This window comes from Apium graveolens, chromosome 7 (assembly GCF_009905375.1).
Source record: "Apium graveolens cultivar Ventura chromosome 7, ASM990537v1, whole genome shotgun sequence".
In the NCBI taxonomy this organism is placed as follows: Eukaryota; Viridiplantae; Streptophyta; class Magnoliopsida; order Apiales; family Apiaceae; genus Apium; species Apium graveolens.
In genome coordinates, this window is record NC_133653.1 from 204,851,366 (window position 1) to 204,862,917 (window position 11,552).

Sequence of the window (11,552 nt, forward strand, 5' to 3'; positions counted from 1 at the left end):
GCTTAACTCCTAAGCTGACTCTTTAAATTGGAACGCTTCTATCTACGCTCCTAGATACTTATATACCATAAAGAAAATTAATCAACACCTTAATCACATAATTTATAATCACATCACATAAATTATACTTTATTGACTTAATTTCGTCGCAATCTACCCTCCTTAAAAGGATTATGTCCCTAGAATCTAGTCTAAGCAAAAAAATGGGGATACTTTTCATTCATTTCACTTTCTAATTCCCAAATTGATTCTTCCACTATTGGATTTCTCCACAACACTCTGACTAGAGGTACAACTTTATTCCTAACTGTCCTCTCTTTCCGGTCTAAGATTCGAATTGGTTGTTCCACATAAGACAAATCTGGTCGAATTTCTATTGGTTCCAATTTGATCACACGGCTCGCATCAGCATTATACTTCATTCGAAGAGACACATGAAATACATTGTGTAGATGTTGCATTTGCGGAGGTAGTGCCAATTCATATGCCACTTTTCCAACTCGTCGTAATACTTCGAATGGTCCAATATACCTAGGACTCAACTTCCCTTTCTTTCTGAATCTGGTTAAACCTTTCCAAGGGGATATCTTTAACAAGACTTTGTCTCCAGGTTCGAATTGCACATCTTTTCGTTCTCGATTTGCATACTTCATTTGTCGATCTTGAGCGGCAATTAATCTTTTCCGAATCATTTCTACCTTTTCTTTCATTTGTTGAACTAGCTCTGGGCCAATTAATTTGCGCTCACCAACTTCATCCCAATATGTAGGGGATCTACATTTTCTTCCATACAACGCTTCATAAGGCGGCATGCCAATACTCGCGTGATAACTGTTGTTGTAGGAAAACTCGATTAACGGCAAATGATCGTCCCAATTTTCTTTGAAATTTATTGCACAAGTTCGCAATATATCCTTAATTTTCTTTGAAATTTATTGCCTTTGATGTTCCACTTTTACTCTTTGACACGTATAACACTTACTTATCCATTCCGCAATTTCCTTTTTCATGTTTGGCCACCAATAACTCTCTTTTAAATCCTGGTACATTTTTTGTACTTCCAGGGTGAATTGAAAATCTCGAGTTATGCGCTTCTTGCAAAATCTCGTGCTTTAGCTCCACAATATTAGGTATCCAAATACGTGAGTTAACACGATATATTCCTTTCTCATCTTTTTGGGCTTTAATTTCTTCTCCTGATAACTTATCCTTTTCGCGATTCATTACTTGCTCTTAACAGCATCGAATCTTTTCCAAAATTTCGGGTTGAAATGACATCGCATATATTGCTTCACCTCCAAATTCTGGAGTCTGCACTTCTATTTCCATCTTTTCAAAATCCTTAATCAATTCTTCCGACGACGTAAACATATTCAATCTTTCTTTGCGACTTAGAGCGTCTGCTACCACATTTGCCTTTCCAGGATGATAGTTTATCGCACAATCATAATCTTTGATCAACTCTAACCATCTTCTTTGTCTCATTTCAATTCCTTTTGAGTGAAAATATACTTTAAACTCTTATGATCCCTAAAAATCTCGCATCTTTCCCGTATAAATAATGTCTCCAAATCTTAAGGGCAAATACAATTACTGCCAATTCTAAATCATGCATGGGATACTTTTGCTCGTGCGGCTTGAGTTGCCTTGACACATATGATATTACCTTCCCGTGTTGCATTAACACACACCCAAGTCCTTTATACGAAGCATCACTGAATATTACAAATTCTCCTTTTTCTTCCGGTAACACCAACACTGGGGCGGTTACCAATCTCTTCTTTAACTCTTGAAAGCTTTCCTCGCACTTTTCCGTCCACACAAACTTCTCATTCTTCCTTGTCAATTTCGTTAATGGAACAACAATTTTAGAGAAATCTTGCACAAACCTTCTGTAGTATCCGGCTAATCCCAGAAAACTTCTGACTTCCGTAGGAGTCTTGGGTCTTTCTCAATTCATTACAGCTTCTATCTTGGCTGGGTCTACTTTGATTCCCTCTTTATTAACTACATGACCAAGAAAATGCACTTTCTTTAGCCAAAATTCACATTTCGAAAACTTAGCGTACAGCCTTTCTTTCCTCAGAATTTCCAAGGAAATCCTCAAATGCTCCTTATGATCTTCTTTCGTCTTGGAATAAATCAGTATATCATCGATAAACACTATAACGAACCTATCCAGGTATTGCTTGAACACTCTGTTCATGAGATCCATAAATGCGGCTGGCGCGTTAGTCAAACCAAACGCCATTACCAAAAACTCGTAGTGCCCATATCTCGTACGAAACGCTGTCTTGGGTATATCTTCTGCTTTAATCTTTAATTGATGATACCCAGACCTTAAATCAATCTTGAAGAAACACGAAGCTCCTTTTAACTGATCAAACAAGTCATCGATTCACGGTAGAGGGTACTTATTCTTAATCGTCAACTTATTCAATTCACGATAATCAATGCACAACCTCATACTTCCATCCTTCTTCTTTACAAATAATACCGGCACACCCCACGGGGATACACTCGGTCGAATTACTCCTTTATCCAACAATTCTTGCAACTGTGCTACCAATTCCTTCATCTCGATTGGCGCCATACGATAGGGAGCTTTCGATACTGGTTCCGTTCCAGGTGCCAAATCAATCGTAAACTCAATCTCTCTATCTGGAGGTAGTCCAGGCAATTTATCAGGAAATACATCAGGAAAATCTCTTACTATTGGAATATCTTCAATCCTTACAGATTCTTTTTCCACGTCTTTAGCATGAGCTAAATAAACTTCGCATCCTTGACGTAATAATCTTCTCATCTCGATAGCCATTAGAAATTTCTTCTCTTGCCTTTTTCCTTTGAATATCACTTCCTCACCATCCTTGGTTCTTATCTTCACCTTCTTACATCTACACTCTATTTGCGCCTCATGGTTTGACAACCAATCCATTCATAGTATAACCTCAAATTCTCCTAACTTAAAAGGAATTAAGTCAGCAGAAAAGTGCCGACCTTCTATAACCACATCACAATCAGGACAAACTTTATTAACAATAACTTTCTCTTGATTTTCTACCTTTATAATCAAATTAGGTTCCAGAGGGTACGCAACACAATTTAGCTTATCAAGAATACTTTCAGAAATAAAAGATCTAGTAGCTCCAAAATCCATCAATACTTTTACTTCTACTGAGTTAATAACAAGCATACATGCCACCACGTACACATCTTGCACCGCGTCTTTCATTGTCATATTAAAGGTCCTAGCTCTGGGTTGAGCTGACGATGCTGGGAGAGATGGCGGTCTAGCAATCCTAAGAACATTGGCCTTCTGAACAGGCTCCTTGCACCTTCTGGCCATATGGCCCACCTTTCCATATTAAAAACAAGCCAAGTCAGTCTTCTTTTCTCCATTGAGACACTCTGAAGAGTAATGCCCTTTCTAGTTACACTTGAAACAGGTCACGTCCAACTTATTACATCTCCCCGGGTGTCTCTTTCCACAAACCTTGCATTCTTGAATCTGAGGTCTGTTATCTTTTCCCGGTTGTCCTGCTTTCTGGAAACGGTTCTTCTGGGCTCCGTTACCCGGTTTATACTTCTAAAACTTTTGGTTCTGACCTCCACCATTCTTGCCAAACTTTCCTCTAAACTTTGAACTTCCTTGTTCTTGCTCCGAGCTTTCAAACTTCTTTTTTCTTCCTTCATTTTCTCTCTTTGCAGTTTCACGCTCTCCTTCTACTATCATTACCTTATGTACCAAGGCGGCATAATTCTTGATCTCCAACAATGCCACTTGACTTCTAATCCATGGCTTAAGTCCCTGTTATTACCTTTTAGCCTTCTTTGCTTCCGTATTTACATACTCAGGTACGAATCTAGACAGCTCTGAAAATTTAACTTCATACTCCGCTACCGACATATCTTCTTGTCTAAGGTCCAGAAATTTCATCTCCAACTGATCTTGCATATAACTTGGCAAATATTTCTCCAGAAACATTTCAGTAAACTTCTCCCATGGTAAGTCCTTTCCTTCCAACAATGCCTTCGAAGATTCCCACCAGAAGCTCGCTTCATCTTTAAGGTAATAACTCGCATACTGGGCTTTCTTGTCATCCCTAACTTCTGCTAATTCAAATGCTTTTTCCATTTCTATTAACCACGACTGCGTTTTAATCGGGTCTGGAAAACCTAAGAATTATGGGGGATGAACAGATTGATAGTGTTTGAAGTTTCCAACTTTAGGGGCCACAAGTTGTTGCAAAAGCTGAGCAAGTCTGCTCATCATGGTGATTTCTGGGTTTACTTCTAGGTCTTGGGTTGGAATTTCTTCTTCTTGGTGATCTGGTGAGTTGGCCATTTCTTACAAACCTGATTGAGCAATTATTTAGCAATACGATAGCATGACATATATAACAACATTTTATTATGAATCTCTTTTGCGGGTTTTAAGCTTTACCCAATTTTGCACATGCAATCCTATTACTACATAATCCTCATATCAGTGTTGTTTTCTCATGACACAGGATAGGGTATTACGAAATTTTAAACACGGTTGTATGAAAACATGGTATTCAGAACAGTTTATGCAGATCTTTAGGGTGCATAATAGAAAACAAGATATAATGGATTTATCAAAGGGTACATAAATAAAAGTCTGGTTATCACAACAACAGGGTTAAACAGAGGAAAAACTGGAAAATATCCCCTATCTAAACTACTACTATAAAGTTCTGAAATACAATACAACAAATGAAAAAGGGATCCCGGCATCTGACCAAGTATCCCAAAGCCTACCGGCGCTGGAAAACAACAACTACGAACTCAACCAACAGTCCCACCTAACAACTAATCATCCAGAATCTCTCTCAATACAACCAACATCCAACGAATGATCTTATGCAGCCTCCGGGCCTCAGCATCAGCATCACTAGTGGATGGTCCCTCATCCAATCTCCTCCGGGCAACCTGCTCCACCATCTTAATCCGGACTCGCCACTCATCATCCATAACTGAAGTGCTCTGCCTAGTCTCTCGAGCTAGCCTATCCACCAAAGCTCCCAACTCAGGAATACGGGAGTAAACAAAGTCTCGGTCCTGGGCTAACTTGCCACCTATACTGACAGGCACAATCTTAGGCATCTCAGACTCTGGCTCAGGGGCAGGGGTCTCTGAATCTGGCCTCAAGGGTGAAATCTGCATAGGGATCTCACCACTCTCAGAAGGATCCTCTTCTGGATCTGAACTAACATACACAGGCTCCTTTGGAGAGGGTGGAATGGGGTCCACTAGGGTACCATTCAAACTAATCTCTGAATCTGAATCACTACCACTACTAGGATCCTGAGAGAAAACATAAAACAGCAACCAAGAAACAATGTTAGGGTTAAATAAAGCTTCTTGCTAAATCACACCCTAACTCTAGTCTCCACTTTAGCTAATAAACACTCTTTCTTAGACTATACCTAATAGTCTAACTCAACTCTATATGAGTCGAACTCTCTCGCGATATAAATATATACCCAAAATACCCTTTTAATCCTAACTTGTCTCAGGGACTAGATCCTGTAGCTCTGATACCAACTTGTGACGCCCTCAATCTCGGGGTTAAAAAATGAGGACCCACACACCTTTAATCTACTAATTAAATAAGCATAAACCCCGATTAGCTACTAACAGGATAAAGTATGAGACAAGATTACAACTACCAACCATAATAAATATAACTTACAACCCCAAAATACCATCAAATATACATAGTCGATCCCGGCTTGGAACCGACAGATAACCCATTGTATCTTTACAACTCTCTGGCTAAGCGTTTTCTCACTCAAAACTTTACTACCTGCTCTGGAAACCGGAAGCCCTCAACACGATAGGGACCACCGGGTACGCTCTTACGAGCAGTGCGCCTAAGCCGGGCCATCTTCTTGCTTAACTGCCATGGTTAGCTTAAAACAAAACATATGAGTATAAAACTCAGCAAGTAACTAAGCAGCAGTTCTATGAAATAAAATTCCATAATATACTTTACTGATCTCAGGGCATTCTACTTTATCAATTCTAGGTGGCAGATTTCTAATTTTAGGTTATAAAAAAGGGGGTTATGAAGAAGATTTTGGGCTTTCAAGGAACAAGGCTCAAGGTAGGGTGAAAGCCGACATTCATCACAAATCATTAACAGGATCACAAATGATCTTTCGAATGGAAAGCGACAATCTTTTCATTACAAGGAATCAATTATATGATCAACATAATTAAAAATCAGGGTTCACGAGCTATAAGCTTCACAATATCACAATCAACTCTTTTCAAAGCAATATAAACCACTTTTATTTTCAAAGAATCAATTACTGAGTAGGAAGTTTCAATTCCTTTTTAAAATCAATATAGAACCCTTGATTGGACCACTTTATCTTTAATTTTATAATAATAATACGGGTGATCGGCCCGTACCGACCTCCATCCGGTCTTTAAGGTACCAATGACATAATTTCAGCCTTAAACTGGACTGGCCCCGCTAGCCTCTTTCTATGACTAGACTAGTCCCACTTATAACGACTCGCGTATTTTTGAATTATTTAAATATGTAATTATGGAAAATATAAATTAAATAAAATATGTGTCTTGGTTTTGGCAGCAATGTGTTGATATATACTATTTGTCTGTGATTTACTGGTGTTAAGGATTGGAATGTGTAGTTAAAAATTTATTTATATTGTTCTATTTTTTTAAAGGTGATTTATTACAGCTTTAAATCCGTAAATATTTGGATGGTCTCTAAAATTAGTTTTATGATTCTATAATTTCAGTAATTATTTTTGGGATTTTACAAAATTTAGATATCAATATTTATCAATTATTTAACCCTCTATGATTTTTTGATTACATTTAATTTTAAAATCTGTATTTAATTCCAGAATTCTTCAAAAATTACGAAATTCATATTTATGTAAGTTTGGAATATTCTGAAAATTTTAAAATTATTTTGGAAACTTTCGGGATTAATTTTACCTGCGCGTTATTTCATTTAATTGTTAAAAGCGGGTATAAATTGTATTTCAGAAATTATTTTAAAATTACGTAATTTATGTTTTTATTAATTTCGGGAAATTTGTAACATTTTAGACCATTTTTGTAATTTTCTGGAATTGTTTTGTGTGCACCTCGATCTGCTAATGTCGAGTCTCGGGATACACCGGGTCTAAATGGCGCTTCAAAAATTGTTTTAAAACTTCGGAAATTATGATTTTATAAATTTCGCGATATTTAGGAAATTTTTAGACTTATTTTGGGTCTATATCGATTAATATTTATTTGCATTAACGTTAAAATATTATAACATTCGGAATTGGGCTTGCAGTTTAGAGAACGAGACACGTGTCCAAATAATTGGACACGCGGCGTTGTATTCGGCAAAATCAGAAGAATGCTATCCCTGTATTCTTCATAAAAACATCAATATATTTATTTGTTTTTCTTTCTACCCTTTTCTTCATCAAAGGGCAGATGCATATATATGTTTATAATCTTCTCCCTCTTATAGCCCCTCGATTCTTCACCTCTCGGTGTTGAATCGCCGGTGGTTGTTTCTTTTTCCGGTGCTACGCCGTCATCCCTGGTTGTTTCGGTGACTGGTGGCCGTTCCCTCCCTTCCCCTGTGCGCTTTCAATCGCGGGTGTGTGTTATACGTATATATCTATGTGTATCTTGATGTTATGATACAGTTTTTCTTAATTTTCCGTCGCCGCCCCTCCCGGGTTGCGGTGGGGGAGGTGGCGCGTGTGTCCTGCTCTGTGTTGGTTCCTGTTTACGTTATAGTGATTCTGTGACTCCAGTTACAACTTATTTTATTTTATTTTAATATTCTCCGCAAGAAGTATTTGAGTATTATTCGTAAATGAATTAATATTTCGTGTGGGATTTGTTAGTAATTAATCGGTGGAATCTGTGATTGGAAACCCAACTCGGGTACCTCCGGATTTTACTGCCATCGGCAATGAATTTCGACGAGCGGACGGTGGACCGTGATGATTAAATTTTGAGTCCTAATTTAATAAATAAATGTAAAATACGAATAATAGTTAATAATAGTATTGAATTGGCGTTTGGGAAATTGTGGATGTTGGTTGTTGTGGTTTTGGATTGTTGTGGTGAAGTGACGTCGATTGATGTTTCGACGGGTAGTCCGATAAACAAAGGAGACGCTGCCCGATTTCCGGAAAATCAATTATGGAAATGCGGGAGCGTATCCGATAATTATCGGGACGTCGAGTGAATATATATATACTTATACTTTATACGAACTTGATTGTTTGTTGTCGTGAACGTTCTGTCCAAAACTCAGTAACCCTCACTTCGTAAGATGACGAATATACGTATTTTCCGAAAACGAACACTGAACCGATTTCGAGAACGTGAACCCTAATTGTTGTTTGTGTTATTATAATATGAATGACTACGAGTCGAAATATGCTATCGTATGGGTAGGTGGTTAGTGAGGATATGTCAAGCATAACTGAGTGTCTAACATAGAGTATTTCGCCCCTATAGGTGCTAGTCGGGAAACCGAAAGTGGACGTTGGACTAAAGATGACCTAGTAGTCAGTCGACGAGCTCAGTAGAGTTTCAACAGAAAAACCTAAGTGTCGAAGTCGAATCTAATGTGCTCTAGTGGTTGGACGTTAAAGCCTGAGCGGCAGAGTCGGCTTAGAGTTGATCAGTAATAGTTGTAAAGCCCTGTAAGGAAAGTACTTCTAAGCTTCTCTCGTGATATAGTGCAAATATTTCTAAACTCTCTTGTGACATATTGTTAAACATTCAAAATAATTCTATTTTATATTGTGAGTACTTTGAATCATATAGCCTTGAAACCGGATCACATCATTTGAACTTTGAGCCGTAAGCCTTATTCTTTGTAAACCATCCTTTGTTGATTTTCAGATACCAAACCACACAAATATGATACTACTCCCCAAATGTATAACTACCAAACACCAAACCCTGGAACAAAATTGTTTGAAAACACAGAAACTTTTATACTCCAACCATTCTTTATAACATCAAAGAACTATACCTTAAAAAATCATTACTTGTCTAATACCTGATCCTTTTACAGACTGAAAACCGTTTCTTATACGTACCCTGATATACCCTGGTGATATCCATAAATTTCTTTACGTTTTTATTCAAGTGTTTAATCATCATTGATTATGATCTTGTTTTATTTCAAGTATATTGTTTATCATATTGAACTACTTTAGAATTGGATAGTTTTCTTTATGTGGACCAGATTCGTGGTCAGACCAGATTAATGGTCAAGCTAGGCCAATGTGTGCCTTGGATCCAGTAATTAGAGCAGTGCTGTGTGCTTTGCTCGGGGTTAGTGCGTGACTGATCAGCAGCCTAACCTTGGTTTTAAAACTTAAAAAAATGAATATCCAATTCTATTGATTGTTTAACAAGAAACTTGATTCCTCTGAATCATCTCGTTTGATCATTGTTTAACCTCAGTTATCGTTATTATGACTTGCTGAGCTAGTTAGCTCACTCTTGCGAATCTTTTTATATATTTTACAGTTAAAAAATGATATGGATGATAGTGAAGTCCCTCAGTCCAAAGTGCGAGCTAGGATGACAATTTGAGTTGGATCGAGCTAGCAGGAGCTTCATAAGATAGTTAGATAATAAGATTGTAAGAATAATTTCATTATCAGTTGTAAGTTAAATTAGTTGGGATTTGGTATGTTGTAATAAAAGTTAAGGTTGTGGATTATTTTCATACTTTAGCCTGTTGCGATCCGTGGTTATGTAAAGCAGGGTCTGGCAAATAATATTTCATATACAGGTTTATATATTATGTATGTGTTGTGGACCCCAAACTTTTGAGCTGGGTTTGGAGTGCGCCACAGGTTGATATCAGAGCTACAGGTTATAAGTCACTGAAACAAGCCTAGATTGTCGGGATTGGGTAGAGGGTTAGGATTAGGAATAGGAAATAGAAAGATAAGACGTTGTGAGGTTGAGTGCGATTGTATAGTAGGTCTCCGGCACGGTTCGTGTTGCGATTCGGGATTCTTAACTTGCGACGTGATTTTCAGACCACGGCAATGGCAGATCCTGATTTCCCTGTATCATTTGATCATTTGGAGTCTTCCGTTCGAGGATCGTCATCTTCTCCCAGATTTGATTTGCACCTTGTTCTTTTATCCTTACTAATGATATTACCTTCTGTTATAATAGCTTTACTCCTTCAAGCTATTCTACGCTATTCTACTACCTTTTGATACGAGACTATATATTTAAGAATCTCCATCTGTTTATCCTTGTTTTATTAAACATTCAGCTGTGAGTGTATCTTTTCAGTTTACTTTATACCCTGTTCTATACCCCTAGTTTAGAACTCGTCCTATGAAGCAATTGTACCTATGAGAATGGATTCGGGAGTTGCAGTAAATGGTGAGTATTTGAGATACAAATAAAGGTGAGAAGAAGTTTAGAAAGAAGATTCAAGTGTTCCGGAGGATAGCTGTTACCAGGTTTACAAGAAGCTATTAATGATTAGGCCACCCATGACTAGCTTGTGGGATGGAGTAGATAAGTGTTGAAAAGAGAGAGTTAGAGGAGATTATGGATCTGGAGATTTCTTGAAGTTAGATAATGGTGTTATGATGATGTGATATATATTTTAACAAGGTGATGTGACATTAGCCGACTTGTTGACTATTGGATAGTCTGTTCCACTTAACGATTGTATAGTTTATAACGGGAGTATTACCAGTATGGAAGCTTGATGTGAAGCTACGAATAAGATAGCATGCAATGACAACTGAAGTTTTCGTCGATTAAGGAAGGAAAATGGACCCAATAAAGGAGAGAGGGTAGATTGAAGTAAATGGATCTTTATGTGATCGTTTCTTTAATTTGGTACCTTGTTATAAGAAGGAAAGACAACAACCAACTCATATAGTAAGGACAACCAGATTTGTGATTTTCAAAATTTTTAAACAAGTTTTCGAAAAAGATTTTTCCTTACAAAATTTCTAAAAGCCTTTTTGAATAAAATAAGTTTTAACACTAGTTGTCAAGTTACTACTTGAGTTTCTTGCTTGTTAAAAGACCCGGATTACTTGGAAGGATATTTATTTTAGACTTGGTATTGTTAATTCGGAGAATAAAGTGATCCGCGATTATGAAGAAGTTGATTATTCCTAACAGAAAGGTACAAATATTGTTTGATAAGATTAACAACAGAATCAGCGTACAGAGTAACTATTTATCCAATTACTAGGACTATCAGAGTTCAAAGAATTCATTGATTTAACAAAAGCCTGGGCATGATCGAAGAAGATTGGGAAGATTTCCAGACTTTTCTAAAAGAAGAATATTATTAACAGAAGGATCGTTATGTTGAATGATTCGTGGTTATTCTAAATTAAAAAGAGGAAACTCGAAGTTATCTGGTAGAAATGCCATGATGATTGAATTGTTAAAGTACTACACGTGTAGGTGCGATGTTAAAGACGCAAGACGTGACAAATAAGAATCTACCATAATGCTTAATT